The sequence below is a fragment of the Bombina bombina genome, chromosome 7 (genome assembly GCF_027579735.1).
Source record: "Bombina bombina isolate aBomBom1 chromosome 7, aBomBom1.pri, whole genome shotgun sequence".
NCBI classification, from domain to species: Eukaryota; Metazoa; Chordata; class Amphibia; order Anura; family Bombinatoridae; genus Bombina; species Bombina bombina.
Window position 1 is genome coordinate 106,495,747 of NC_069505.1, and position 13,641 is coordinate 106,509,387.

General features: G+C 40.2%; 1 protein-coding gene across 1 annotated transcript in view; it reads left to right on the plus strand.

The window, feature by feature from the left end:
* The first annotated feature begins 725 nt into the window (after positions 1–725).
* CD82 (CD82 molecule) overlaps positions 726–13,641 on the plus strand; it is a 231,369-nt gene continuing 218,453 nt past the window's right edge. The window contains exon 1 of the mRNA XM_053720235.1: positions 726–953. The gene's annotated coding sequence lies outside the window, so the exon portion shown is untranslated. The remainder of the gene's footprint in view (positions 954–13,641) is intronic.

Here is a 13,641-nt window from a genome sequence, read left to right on the forward strand (position 1 = left end):
ACAGTAGTAAGTACGGAGGGCAGCAGGCACACACAGTACAGTAGTAAGTACGAGGGCAACAGGCACACACAGACAGTAGTAAGTACGAAGGGCAACAGGCACACAGCAGGCACACACACAGTAAAAGTACGGAGGGTAGCAGGCACACACAGACAGTAGTAAGTACGGAGGGCAGCAGGCAGACACAGACAGTAGTAAGTACAGAGGGCAGCAGGCACACCGAGTACAGTAGTAAGTACGGAGGGAAGCAGGCACACACAGATAGTAGTAAGTATGGAGGGCAGCAGGCACACACAGATAGTAGTAAGTACGGAGGGCAGCAGGCACACAGAGTACAGTAGTAAGTACGGAGGGCAGCAGGCACACACAGACAGTAGTAAGTACGGAGGGCAGCAGGCACACACAGACAGTAGTAAGTACGGAGGGCAGCAGGCACACAGAGTACAGTAGTAAGTACGAGGGCAGCAGGCACACAGAGACAGTAGTAGTACGGAGGGCAGCAGGCACACAGAGACAGTAGTAAGTACGGAGGGCAGCAGGCACACACAAACAGTAGTAAGTACGAGGGCAGCAGGCACCCAGAGACAGTAGTAAGTAGGGAGGGCAGCAGGCAGGCACACACAGTAAGACATAGCACAAGAGAGGCACATTTGTGACAAAAAGCGAAACAGTCCCTCTTTACACACACAAGAGGGCGCTGTGCAAACCCATGTGTCCTCAGAAGTTTTGTCAGAGCAGCTGCTAACAGTCTGGGAGGTTGGACACGGAGACACCGGAGCAGGACGAGCACTGAGACAGACAGTTGGGATTCGGGCACAGAGCTGGGAGTAACATAGAGAGACTGATCAGGGCACAGAGGAGCAGAACAGAAGAGAATATATAGAAGAGTTACAGACAGGTGCTGCTGGGATTACACGGGGCAGCCTGACACCTCTACTGAAAGTGAAAGAAAGGTAAAGTGGCTGCTGCTAGGTGCTCTCTGTCTAGTGGGGGCAAACAGTCTGCCCGTGGGAAACTAGTCTGGTATAATGCTTGGCTTTTATTGCCCCCCATGAGCAGGGGGGTTGTGATGGTTGTAACCCCCCTTTAAGCAGATCGTGTGTGGTAGATTTACTGCCCCTAACATCCTGGGAATAATTTTTGTTTATGTGGATTTATTAAAGTAACTAACATGTGAGTTATGGCACTGATCATTCTGAAAATCCAGGATTTGTTTGAGGATTTATTCCCCCTCCCCGTGTAAAGATTATAATCTAGAGGCGATATGGTATTTATCACCTGCCAATTGTATATAGGACCCTGAGTGTTCACAAATGGGGGACACTTCCAAAAGTGACAAAGGGTTAATGTGCAATGCAAACTATCAGGTCCCTTAACTGCTCTCTCAGATGTCAGTGACTGACTTTAGTCCCTTGTATTCTTATAACGTTTCTGCCAAAAAGGTAGATGGGATCTACCAGTAGATCTCTGACCAGTAGATCACAAGACTGTTGTGTGATTTCCTATTTCCATCTCAGCCAGTGGTGATAGTATGTGCTCAAGTTAAAAAACAAACAGATTAGCACAAGTATATTTTACCCCAGTAAAGTGAGTTTAAAGGTCAATAATTGTATTAAACTTATATGCTCTAATTTATTTGAACATTTTTATTTTTAAGACTAGAAACTCTGCATTATTATGTGTTTAACTCCTGTAGCAGAATCTGCTGCTGATCCAATTAGCAGCGCTAGTTACACAGCTGAATCGTGCCATTAGCGTTGCTGATTGGATCTGCTGCAGTTTCCACTTGGGACTAGCAGTGCTCTGCGGGTCCCAAATGGTACTGCAATAGTGTGTTTAACCCCTTTGCGAGGGTTAATACACAGCAGTTGCAGGGTCACTAGTCCAAAAATGTTATGCACTAGCAAATTAAAGAATGTCATGTTTCAAATACTATTACATTTTAAGTAAAAAAATTAGAAAATTTTAGTGCCTATGTAAGTAGATCACTCTGTCAAAAAACACATAAATGAGACCCCATCCCACTAAAGTATGGGAATGCCTTTTCTACAGGCTCTGTAGAAAAGTCATCAATATATACTGTACGTTATATTACTTATAAAGGTTTTGCATAAGTGACAGGTTTAGTAAAATTTTATATTTATCAGGTAGTTTCCTGTTTACTTCCTGTTTCTATATTTCAGCTATCAGTGAAGCATACAGCTTTCTCTAGTTGCTAACGCACCAGAGAAACACAGAGAAAATGTATTTTTGTCATCTATTTCTTGATAAAGGTTCAGTGCAGGAAGTTAGAAGATTTCTATTAGACCTTCAATAAAACTGCTGCTATGCAAATGGTTATACAAATGATTATTTAAATGAATTTATGATTTTTTTGGGGTTGGGTAATTTCCCTGCCTCTTTGAACAAGGAAGAGTTTCATTAGAAAAACTATTAGTGGTTTATTTTTGTTCCCCAGGGTGTAGTGGGGAGAGAAAATGATAAAATATGTATTCCTATAGGTAATTGGCAGCCTAAATAGTGCTGTCACTGCCTTCTGTTGTGCTCTGACCCACAGAGCTTGCAATCTGTTCTTGATAACTAAAGACAATTGGCCCAGCATTGAGCCTAGGCGACCCTGTAAAGATTTCCATGACATAGAAATGGCTACTTGGCCCAAAACAATTGTATGAGGATTTTTGTGTGAAATCTATTTAAAATGTAGGAGCCAGTAAGAATATTTAGGGGCCAGGCATACTATTAGGAGCCAAACTGTTTTTTTTTGTATATAGATATATGGAGAATAACCCAAAAAGTTAGTACCCAGGGATAAAATTCTAGGAGCCATTGACTCCTTGGCTCCTGGGTTTGTCGAGCCCTGGCTTAAAGATACATTAAACACCTTGACATTGTAATATGAAATGTTTCATTTGCAGTATACTTTCATTATTTATTTTTGGTCCTTTTTCTTGTAATTTAATTCTGAAATTATGGGCTTTCCTATTTCTGTTAAAAGTGAAAGTGCAGACTCCAGATTTAAGAATTTTGTATTCCACACAGTCATTGGCTGCACACTCTCTAATGACTGTCCCTTATTGTTCTCAGCAGAAAAGGAAACCTAGGTTCCAACATGGCAGTGCCCATTGCTTTATCAAAACTTTACACTGATATTTTTCAACATTGAAACAACAAATATATCTGTAAACTATGCATCTACATATTATTCTCAGGCTACTCTTTGCTTTGAATACATCTATGTAGCATTTATCTACTTTTTATGTCCCTTTAATGAATATGAAGGGGCGATAACGTTGTAGTGTACTGGAGCATTGAATTGTTGCACTGTTGGTTAAACAGAACTATCCACTGCAACAAGGTTAAACACATAAAGTGAGTTCTCGAGTAGCACTACGCTACTTGTTCAGAACTAAACACCACCACTCAGCCAATCAGGGGCTGCACATGTGCAGAGCTGCCAATTGCCAGCCTTGTTCAGCTAAGGATCGCCAGCATATTGTTTATAGGGGTTAAGTACATAGTTGTGATCAGGCAGTAGTGTAATAATAACACTCTCTAGCACTCTCTGACATTGCTATTTGTCGCTTTAGGTATTTGCCTTGTGTTTGGTAAACACAAGGTGCTTCCAGGGCAGGTCCAGTAACAATCCTGATTTTAGCTGAGAGATTAGAAACATGAACCTGTTACACGGCACATTGTGAGAGGCTGGGGCAGGATAGGACTCACCTTATCAGGATAATACTATAGTTTATCTGTAATCAAAATATTTACTTTTATTTTTCATAGGTAATTCACATATCTTAATCTCCAAATGTATTGTAGCTGTAGCTTTCTGCTAACTACTGTCATCTGTGCAATATTCCCTCCCACTCGCCTGAGTGCGCCCTACCATATTCCCCTCCCCACCAGTGTGCGCCCTGCCATATCCCCCTTCCGCTCACTTGAGTGCGCCCTGCCATATCCCCCTTCCGCTCACTTGAGTGCGCCCTGCAATATCTCCCTTCCGCTCACTTGAGTGCGCCCTGCTGTATCTCCCTCCCGCTCGCCTAAGAGTGCCCTGCCGTATCTCAGACATCCCAACATGCAAAAATGCATTTCAGGGAGGTGGCTTCTTCCGCTATTGCACCACCCCCCTCCCCACCCAGTTATATATTGAACACCATGAAACCCTAAATAAGATAGAGACTTATCATTAAAGTAGCTTCTCACTGAAGTCACGTTAAAAAAGTAGCTTTGTTGCACAACCACATACAACAAACCTATTTTCCGGTGACTGTACGCTTGTTGAATGCTTAAATATTTTAGAATACAAAGTTTAATTACGTGCAGTAAATAAGGTAGTATTTGTGTTTTATTTTATTAAAATCAGTGGGGGCTTTTTGGTTACTGGTGCATGCTTTGAGGGTTCTATAACATCCCAGCAACTAAAGGCTTAAAGAAACACTTTTCCGGATTTGGGCCACATTGGATAATGGTACTTGGAGTTTCAGGGAGATTGCATTCCATTTCCTTCCTGCTCACCTGAGTGCACCCTTTTGTAGCTGATCGCTCACTCCTGAGTGTATAGAACTAATGACTCCCTCCTGCTTAGTGCTTACCTGAGTGCAATTTAGTGGAACAAAGGTTCACTAGTGGGGGGAACCATCTTCATCCCTTGCCTGAGGGGGAGGTCATGTTGTGTACAGTTTGCCTATAGTGAGGGCATCTATAGTGAGCAGATTCTTTTTTTTTTTCCTTCCTTACAAATCCCTGTAGCGCCATATTCTCATATACTGAGTGAACTTGCAGCACAATTTACTTTCATAACAAAGTATTTCTGGAAGCGAACTTATTTTTAATGGAAACAAAAAAATGTAAGAAGCCAGAGAATAACAGTTATCTCCAAAATTATAAGAAGGGAAACAGATAACAAGCAGGAAAATGTATGTCATCTGGCTGGTGAGCTGTCAGCAGTGTTTCTCAATGTGACTTCCTTAGTGTGTCCCAGTCATGAGTTTTATGTGAGAAGTAAGCAGGGTTGTGTAGTAATCAGTCATGTGTAACTCCAGGTCTTACATCCCCCTAGTAGAACAGATTGGAAGCATTTTCCTGAGGACATCTGGGTCATTCACATGGATTGAGCCACTGAAAAGCCTAGGCAGTGAAAGGTTTAAAGCCTGTAGGTAGACTTATGCCACCTCGGCCATGTCTGTCTGGTCACTTATGAGTTACACATGCTGTAGGGTGTGCAGAGAGGAACATATATTGTGATGTTCAGAGGCACAATACATGTTCTGCCCTTCTTACCCTGCACCATGCATAACTCATAAGTGTCCAGGATAGCATGGCCGAGGTGGCAACCCTAGCTGTATAGGAAGTGATTGATTATTGTAGTGCAGGTGTGTGCACACTACACCTTACAGGAAGTGTGTGTTAGCTCCCCAGAGGCACGTGTGTGTGTGTGTGTGTGTTACGCATGGAGAATAAATCATTGGGGTGTATTTTTTAGCTTTATATCAAAAGGTATGTGTCTCCTTCACACCCAGGGTCTTGCATAGGGAGAGAAACAGAAGGTACAATCTACCTTTAGAAAATAGATTTAAGGACCTCACAGTACCGACATGACTTCTTAGATCATCTCGCCAGAGCGGAGAGTTTTAGATTATTAGGCCCCAAGTGGTAAGTTGTGTGTGGGAGGGTGTTTGTGAGACTCCGCTCATTTTGTGTGAGACTCCGCTCATTTTGTGTGTGAGAGACTCTGCTCATTTTGTGTGTGTGTGTGAGAGACTCTGCTCATTTTGTGTAAGCGGAACTCCGCTCATTTTGTGTGTGTGTGTGTGTATAGTACTGTTCATCTTGTGGCTCTGTTCATTGTGTGTAGCTATGTTTATTGTGTGTCTGTGTGTAGCTCTGTTAATTTTGCGTGAGTATGTGTGCATAGAAGAGCTCATTGTGTGTGTGAGAGACTCTGCTCATTTTGTGTAAGCTGAACTCCGCTCATTTTGTGTGTGTGAGACTCCGCTCATTTTGTGTGTATGAGACTCCGCTCATTTTGTGTGTGTGTGTGTGAGAGACTCTGCTCATTTTGTGTAAGCGGAACTCCGCTCATTTTGTGTGTTACTCCGCTCATTTTGTATGAGACTCCGCTCATTTTGTGTGTGTGTGTGTATAGTACTGTTCATCTTGTGGCTTTGTTCATTGTGTGTAGCTATGTTTATTGTGTGTCTGTGTGTAGCTCTGTTACTTTTGCGTGAGTATGTGTGCATAGAAGAGCTCATTGTGTGTGTAATGTACATCTGATAACTGTGTATAAGGAGCACCCGGCTGCTTTCCTCTCTCCTGAGTTCTCCTCTTGTGCTTTTTGCTGCTGTGATGACTTTGGCTTGGGATGGTTTTGGCAGTTTGTCTCACGCAGTTTTCCATGGTGCATCTGTGGGAATCTGCACACAACTCCTTGTCAGCTAAGCAGTTGTGGGCAAGGGGGGTGGGTGGGGGTGTCCTGGAGGATCGCTGGCTCCTAGCTACACATAAACAAACACCATCGTATGTCACCCCTGGGCTGCACTATGCGCATAGAGCAGGGAGTATCTCTATGATATTGCATTAGGAAGCCGTAGGGGTTTGAGAGTTTTGAAATCTATATAATATTAAGTGTGCCACCATATTATTTTACTGCCCTTCATTGTAGCCAGGGAGCCCAGAGAAATAGGTCAGCTTCATAATAAAAGCAAATAAGAGAGCTCTTTAAAACTGTACGCTATGCATGAATCGTGAACATTTCAATTTGACTTGAATATCCCTTTAAGTTTAAATGGATATGAAACCCAAATGTTTATTTTGTTATTCAGACAGAGCATACAATTTAATTTTTATTTTTTCCAATTTACTTCTATTATCAAATTTGCTTTGTTCCTATGGTATTCTTTGTTGAAGAGGTATCTAGATAGGTGTCTAGAGCACTATATGGCAGGAAATAGTGCTGCCATCTAGTGCGCTTGTATATGGATAATAGTGCTGCTATATAGTGCACCAGACACATGCTCGCTCCTGAGCTTATGTCCCTGCCTTTCAACAAAAGATACCAAGAGATCGAAGAACATTTATTTGATCATAGAAGTAAATTAGAAAGTTGTTTCAAATCGCTGCTTTATCTGAATAATGTTTGGTTTCATGTCCCTTGAAAGGAGTGTTAGCCATTTTTTGTTGCATCTATTACTTTTTTCTTTTCTTAGCACAGAAACCTCTGTTTTCCAAAGAAATTAAAAACATAAAAACCACTTGGTTTTACTTCTTGTGTGGGAGTTTTGCTTATTAGCCACTGAGCTTCTGTCTTCCGGGTTATTCTTGAATTTTCTGTTTGATTCAAAAATCAAAATAAACCTCTTTGACTTAAAGGGATAGTATGAGTCAGAGCAGGTCATTTTAAAACACTTTTAAATTCACTTCTATTTTCAAGTGTGCTTCGTTCTCTTGGTATCCCTTGTTAAAAAACAATAAGCACATATCCTACGCTAGTGGGAGCTATCTGCTGATTGGTGCCTGTACACATTTGTCTCTTGTGATTGGCTAACTAGATATGTTCAGATAGCTGCCAGTAGTGCAATGCTGTTCCTTCAGCAAAGGATAACAAGAGAATGAAGCAAATTTGATAATAGAAGTAAATTGGAAAGTTGTTTAAAATTGTATGTTCTATCCAAACCATGAAAAGAAAATCTTGGGGTTTCCTGTCGATTTAACCTTTTTTATTTTATTTTTCATGCTAACACATTTTGTTTACATGGTTAATTGATTGATGTTTTATATCCTTTTTAATTTAGTATATAGTTCTCCATAAAAATGTTTTTATTTGTGTTAAAAAATAAAGTGCTTTTTTTTTATTAAAGGGACACTAAACCAACATTTTTCTTTAATGGTTCACATAGAACAGGCCATTTTAAACAACTTTCTAATTTATTCCTAGTAGCAATTTTTCTTTGTTCTCTTGCTATCTTTATTTAAAAAGTAGGAATTTAAAGCTTAGAAAGCCAGCCCATTTTAGGTTCAGCACTCTACAATTAGCAAACCAATAAGCAAGCTCAACCCAGGTTCTCAACCAAAAATGGTCCGGTTCTCAAACTTTACATTCTTGCTTTTTAAATAAAGATAGCAAGAGAACAAAGAAAAATTGATAATAGGAGTAAATTAGAAAGTTGATTAAAATTGAATGCTCTATTTGAATAATTAAAGAAATAATATGGGTTAAAGGGACAGTCTACACCAGAATTTTTTATTGTTTTAAAAGATAGATAATCCCTTTATTACCCATTCCCTAGTTTTGCATAACCAACACAGTTATATTAATATACTTTTAACCTCTGTGCTTATCTTGTATCTAAGCCTCTGCAAACTGCCCCTTTATTTCAGTTCTTTTGACAGACTTGCAGTCTAGCCAATCAGTGCCTGCTCCCAGATAACTTCACGAGCACAGTGTTATCTATATGAAATACGTGAACTAACACCCTCTAGTGGTGAAAACCTGTTAAAATGCATTCTTAAAAGAGGTGGCCTTCAAGGTCTAAGAAATTAGCATATGAACCTCCTAGGTTAAGCTTTCAACTAAGAATACCAAGAGAACAAAGCAAAATTGGTGATAAAAGTAAATTGGACAATTTCTTAAAATGACATGCTCTATCTGAATCATGAAAGTTTATTTTGGCATAGATTGTTCCTTTAACGTTGTCTTCTATCCATGTATTTTGTTTGTACATATGTTGCAATACAGTGTTCAATCACTCATATATACTATGTATATATAAAAATGTATTTTGATGCCCCTTTAATCACTTCTCATGCTAGATATACATTCCTGTATTTGACCTTACCAGTTCCTCTGGGGACTAATCAACGTTTTTCCTACCTTACCTGTAATGTACAGCTATGGCACGTGCACCCTGGCAACACCAAATCATGACCTCTACTTCTGGTTTTCCTCTTTTAATGGAAATACTTTTGTCCAGAACTTTTTTAAGCCCTTTGTTATATTAAAAGGGACATAAGTGCAGAAAACCCCCCAGAATGTTATTATTGATCTATTGATTGTATATAGCTGTGTTTATCCTTTACAAAGGTGTCGAACACACATTTAAAACAGGGCAGCAATGCACTACTGGGAAGCTAGCTGAACACATCTGGCGAGCCAAGGACAAGAGACAAATGTGTGTAACGTAACCACCAATCATCGCCAGCTATCTTCCAGTAATGGATTGTTGCTGCTGAGGATATGTACATATGCTTTTCAACAATGGATGAATGTTTAATTTTGACTTTCCTGTTCCTTTAATAGCTTTCGTCATATTCTGTTCTTCCCCTGTTGCTGTGCAAGAGGCGACTGTGTTGTAATATACATCACTCTTTATGAGTTTATATTAGTAATCTTCCCACGGTGATTGCTTGAGTTAAACAGCTGACAAAAGACAGAGTTACAAGATTGTGTAATTCCTTCTGGATATCCCTGCTGCTCTAGGATACTCTGTGAGACATGATTTGTAGGCTCTAGGCCCCTGGTTTTCAAACCTGTCCTGAGTCCTCCCTAACAGGCCAGATTTTCAGGATTACCTTGGGTGAGAGCAGGTAAGATAACCATGGTTACTAATCAGCTGATTTCACCTGTGCTCTCCTTCAGATATCCTCAAAATCTGGCCTGTTAGGTTTGAAAATGCTCTAGGCCAGTGTTTCCCAAATGCGGTCCTCACATACCCCCAACAGGCCAGGTTTTCATTATAGCTGAACCAGTGCACAGGTGAATTAATCAGCTGATGGGGGAGAGCAGGTTAGTAACCATGGTTACTGATCAGCTGATTACTTCACCTGTGCTCTAGTTCAGCTATAATGAAAACCTGGCCTATTGGGGGTACGTGAGGACCGCGTTTGGGAAACACTGCTCTAGGCAGAGCAGCTGCTGTGCAACCTGTTTAGTTTATGGGGCACGTGCTTCACCATCTGACTGGCTGTACCGCTCATCTTTTCAAAAACAAAAGCCTCTGAAAGGCCTTTTATTAATGAAGTGCTTTAAAATAGTTAAAGGGACAGTATACACTAATTTTCATATAACTGCATGTAATAGACACTACTATAAAGAACAAGATGCCCAGCTACTGATATAAAAATCCAGTATAAAACTGTTTAAAAACGTACTTAGAAGCTTTCAGTTTGGCTCTGTTGAAAAGGTAGCTGGAAAGCCCACTGCAAGTGGCAAATAAGACACTCCCCCCCCTCCCCCTTCTTTTGCATATGAAAAGACCCTTTACACAAACAGGAGCAAGCTGGAGAAGGTAGCTGACGGTATTCACATAAAACTTTGGGGCTTGGTTAGGAGTCTGAAAATCAGAGCAATGTTATTTAAAAATAAGCAAAACTATACATTTATTTTAAAAAAACAACTTTATGGGCTATATAAATAGATAATCTACAAAACATTTATGCCAAGAAAAAATAAGTGTATAATGTCCCTTTAAAGATGTCTGAGATGTCCTCTGACCTCCCTGCTTGACTTGTTTCTAATGGGGAATAGAGATCCCTTGTCATTTACAGACACTGACGTTTGTTGGTAGCGCACGTGACATCATCATGTGGCGTGTGACATTGTCACTCACTGAAAGGAAGTGCCTAAAAGCAAAGATGTGGTGTGGATGAGGGGACCCTTTTACAGAGCCATATCTTGCCCCTACATAGAGAGACATACAACCCCTTATTTTATAAAGGGGAGACTGTGCTTTCAAATGATAGGTAACATCTAATTTTAAAGGGACAGTAAACAGCAAAATGTTTAGTTATGTACAGTAATTACATTGCAATATTCATTCATTATTGGTTCTGTCCCCTATCCATATAATTTAGCTCTGAAAAAGCACTCTGCAGACTCCTAACGGTGAACATATCTCTCTCTAACTGGCTTTAACAGATAACAACAAAGCAAATCACTTCATACTAGCAATATGAACGTGGCTAGCATTGTTTGCTGACTATAGACTGGATTGGCTTCTCCAAATAAAGTAAATGCTAGGTGGAGCTATTCAGAAACAACTGTTTAGATTTGGTGGATATATTCTATAGCAAGACAACAGAAATATATTTTAATTACAAGGTGTTTACTTTCCCTTTAAGATCCACCCCTCATTTGAAAAAGGGGATTTCCCTCTCTTGAATGAGTGGTCACATGACCCTTCAATTTGCAAGTGCTTACCATTGTAATGTAAGGCTTCCTGAAATTAATTAAGCTTACAGTTCCTTAAAGGGACATGAAACCCATTATTTTCTTTAATTATTCAGATAGAGCATGCAATTTTAAAAAACACTTTCTAATTTACTTCTATTATAACGTTTTCTTTGTTCTCTTTGTATTTTTTGTTGAAAGCAGAGACTTAAGCTCAGTAGCGTGCACGACTTGAGCTCTATATTGCAACAGTTTTGCAAGAAAAGTATCCATTTACAAGAGCACTATGCCCTGACATGTAGTGATCCAGGCGCCTACCTAGGTATCTCTTCAACAAAGATTATCATGGGAACAAAGCACATTTGATAACAGAAGTAAATTGGAAACTTTTTAAAACTTGTATGTTCTGTCGGAATCGCACACAAAATGTTTTACTTTAAGCAATATGAGCAGACTTGATGTACCTTCTGATTTTTATCTGTTGTCAAAATCTGTTTCTGTGATTGGCTTTTCTAACTGTATGATGGGTAATGTAGTCCTGTTCTGCTTTGATAATAAATAATAGCTAGTAGGATTATAATACACAAAATCCCATAAGGAATCAGCAAGTGAGGCAACACCAGTTCTGAAGTTATTCTATGCAGCTGATTCACTAAAGCTCATAAATCTCTCCATTCTTATGTGAATCAGCTACATATAATAACATAGGAACCCAAAGAGGCTGGTGAACCTTAGTGAATTGATGGAAATGGGTTTGAATTCACTCTGTGAGGAAAAATGTGGGCACCAGACCAAACTCAGCCACATATATGCAGCCAATGTTACAAGTGGAATATTTATTTAACCCCTTGGCTGCCAGACACCATTATCTACAGCCCTCTGTGGCAGCAAAAGATCTAAAGTACAACTATTCTGAAGGATTTCACTGTGTATGGGGTTTAGATTGGGAAGATTTAGAAATTAAACTTGCACAACTGAGAACCAGGAAATTGTTTTAATATAAAGGGAGGGCAGAGCTGGAGCTGCCAATGAACTGTGACACAAACTCCTGCAAATTAGGAATGTTACTTCTGATAATAGGGCCCCTATCTGCTGTAAAACACCACTCTGTGCTTCAGATTATTTTTAATTTAAAGGGACAGTCAACTCCAAATCTGTTATTGTTTAAAAGATAGCTGATCCCTTTATTACCCATTCCCCAGTTTTGCACAACCAACACTGTTAAATTAATATACTTTTTACCTCTGTGATTACCTTGTATCTAAGCATCTTCTGACAGCCCCCTGATCACATGACTTTTTATTTATTACCTATTGACTTGCATTTTAGCCAATTAGTGCTTTGTCCTGCACAACTCCACGGGGGTGAGTACAATGTTATCTATATGGCTCACATAAACTAGCAGTCTCCTGTTGTGAAAAGCAAATAAAAAAGCATGTGATAAGAGGCTGTCTGTAGTGGCTTAGAAACAGGCAGACATTTAGAGGTTTAAAGGTTATAAAGTATATTAATATAACTGTGTTTGTTGTGCAAAGCTGGGGAATGGGTAGTAAAGGCGTTACCTATCTTTTTAAACAATAACAATTTTGGTGTTCACTGTCCCTTTAAAGGGATGGAAAGGTCAAAAAAGTAATGTGCATGGATGCATTTCAATTTGAAATAGAAGCATTTTTGTAATATACTTCAATCAGCAAAAATCCTTCTAGTAAGAGTAATTACTGTTTTTCAGTGGAATATGCACATATCCTGCAAAGGCTTGTGCACCAGTATTCAAACACCACACCTTTAAGAGAGTCAACAGTGGCTTGTTAGACACAAATGAGGTATTCAGAAGCAATACACACCACCTCCAGCTCTCTGAGCAGACATGTTGTTTGAATACTGTTGCACGGGCCATCACAGGATATGTGTGTATGCCGCAAAAAACAGTAATTACTTTTACTAGAAACACAAGCTTCTCTAATGCATTTGTTGCACCATACACAATCCCTATACCAGTAATGGCAAACCTTGGCATTCAGAATGTTTCAGAACTACATTTCCCATGATGCTCGACAGGACTTGAGTGCCTAAGCATCATGGGAATTGTAGTTCTGAAACATTTAGAGTGCCAAAGTTCACCATCACTACCCTACTATATCATGCATGGGAACTATTTGACAACAGTGTTCCAGTTAGGGTTGCCACCCGCCCCTGTATCACCGAGACAGTCCCGGTCTGACACTGTATGTCCTGCGTCCCGGAACTACCATAAAATGCCCCGGGATAAGACACCCAGACAGGAGTCACACAGAGTAAGCGTGCTGTGCGACGCAAGCAGCTAGATGGGATGGACCCTGGAATACGGCGACTGCCCAAACTGCGCAGGCGCAGCAGTACCGGACACATTTACTGCTTTGCCACGGCTGTCAGGCTCGAGATTGTTGATTGGCTTACTCTTTAGGGTGGGCACGGTCTAGGACAGCCATGTCTGA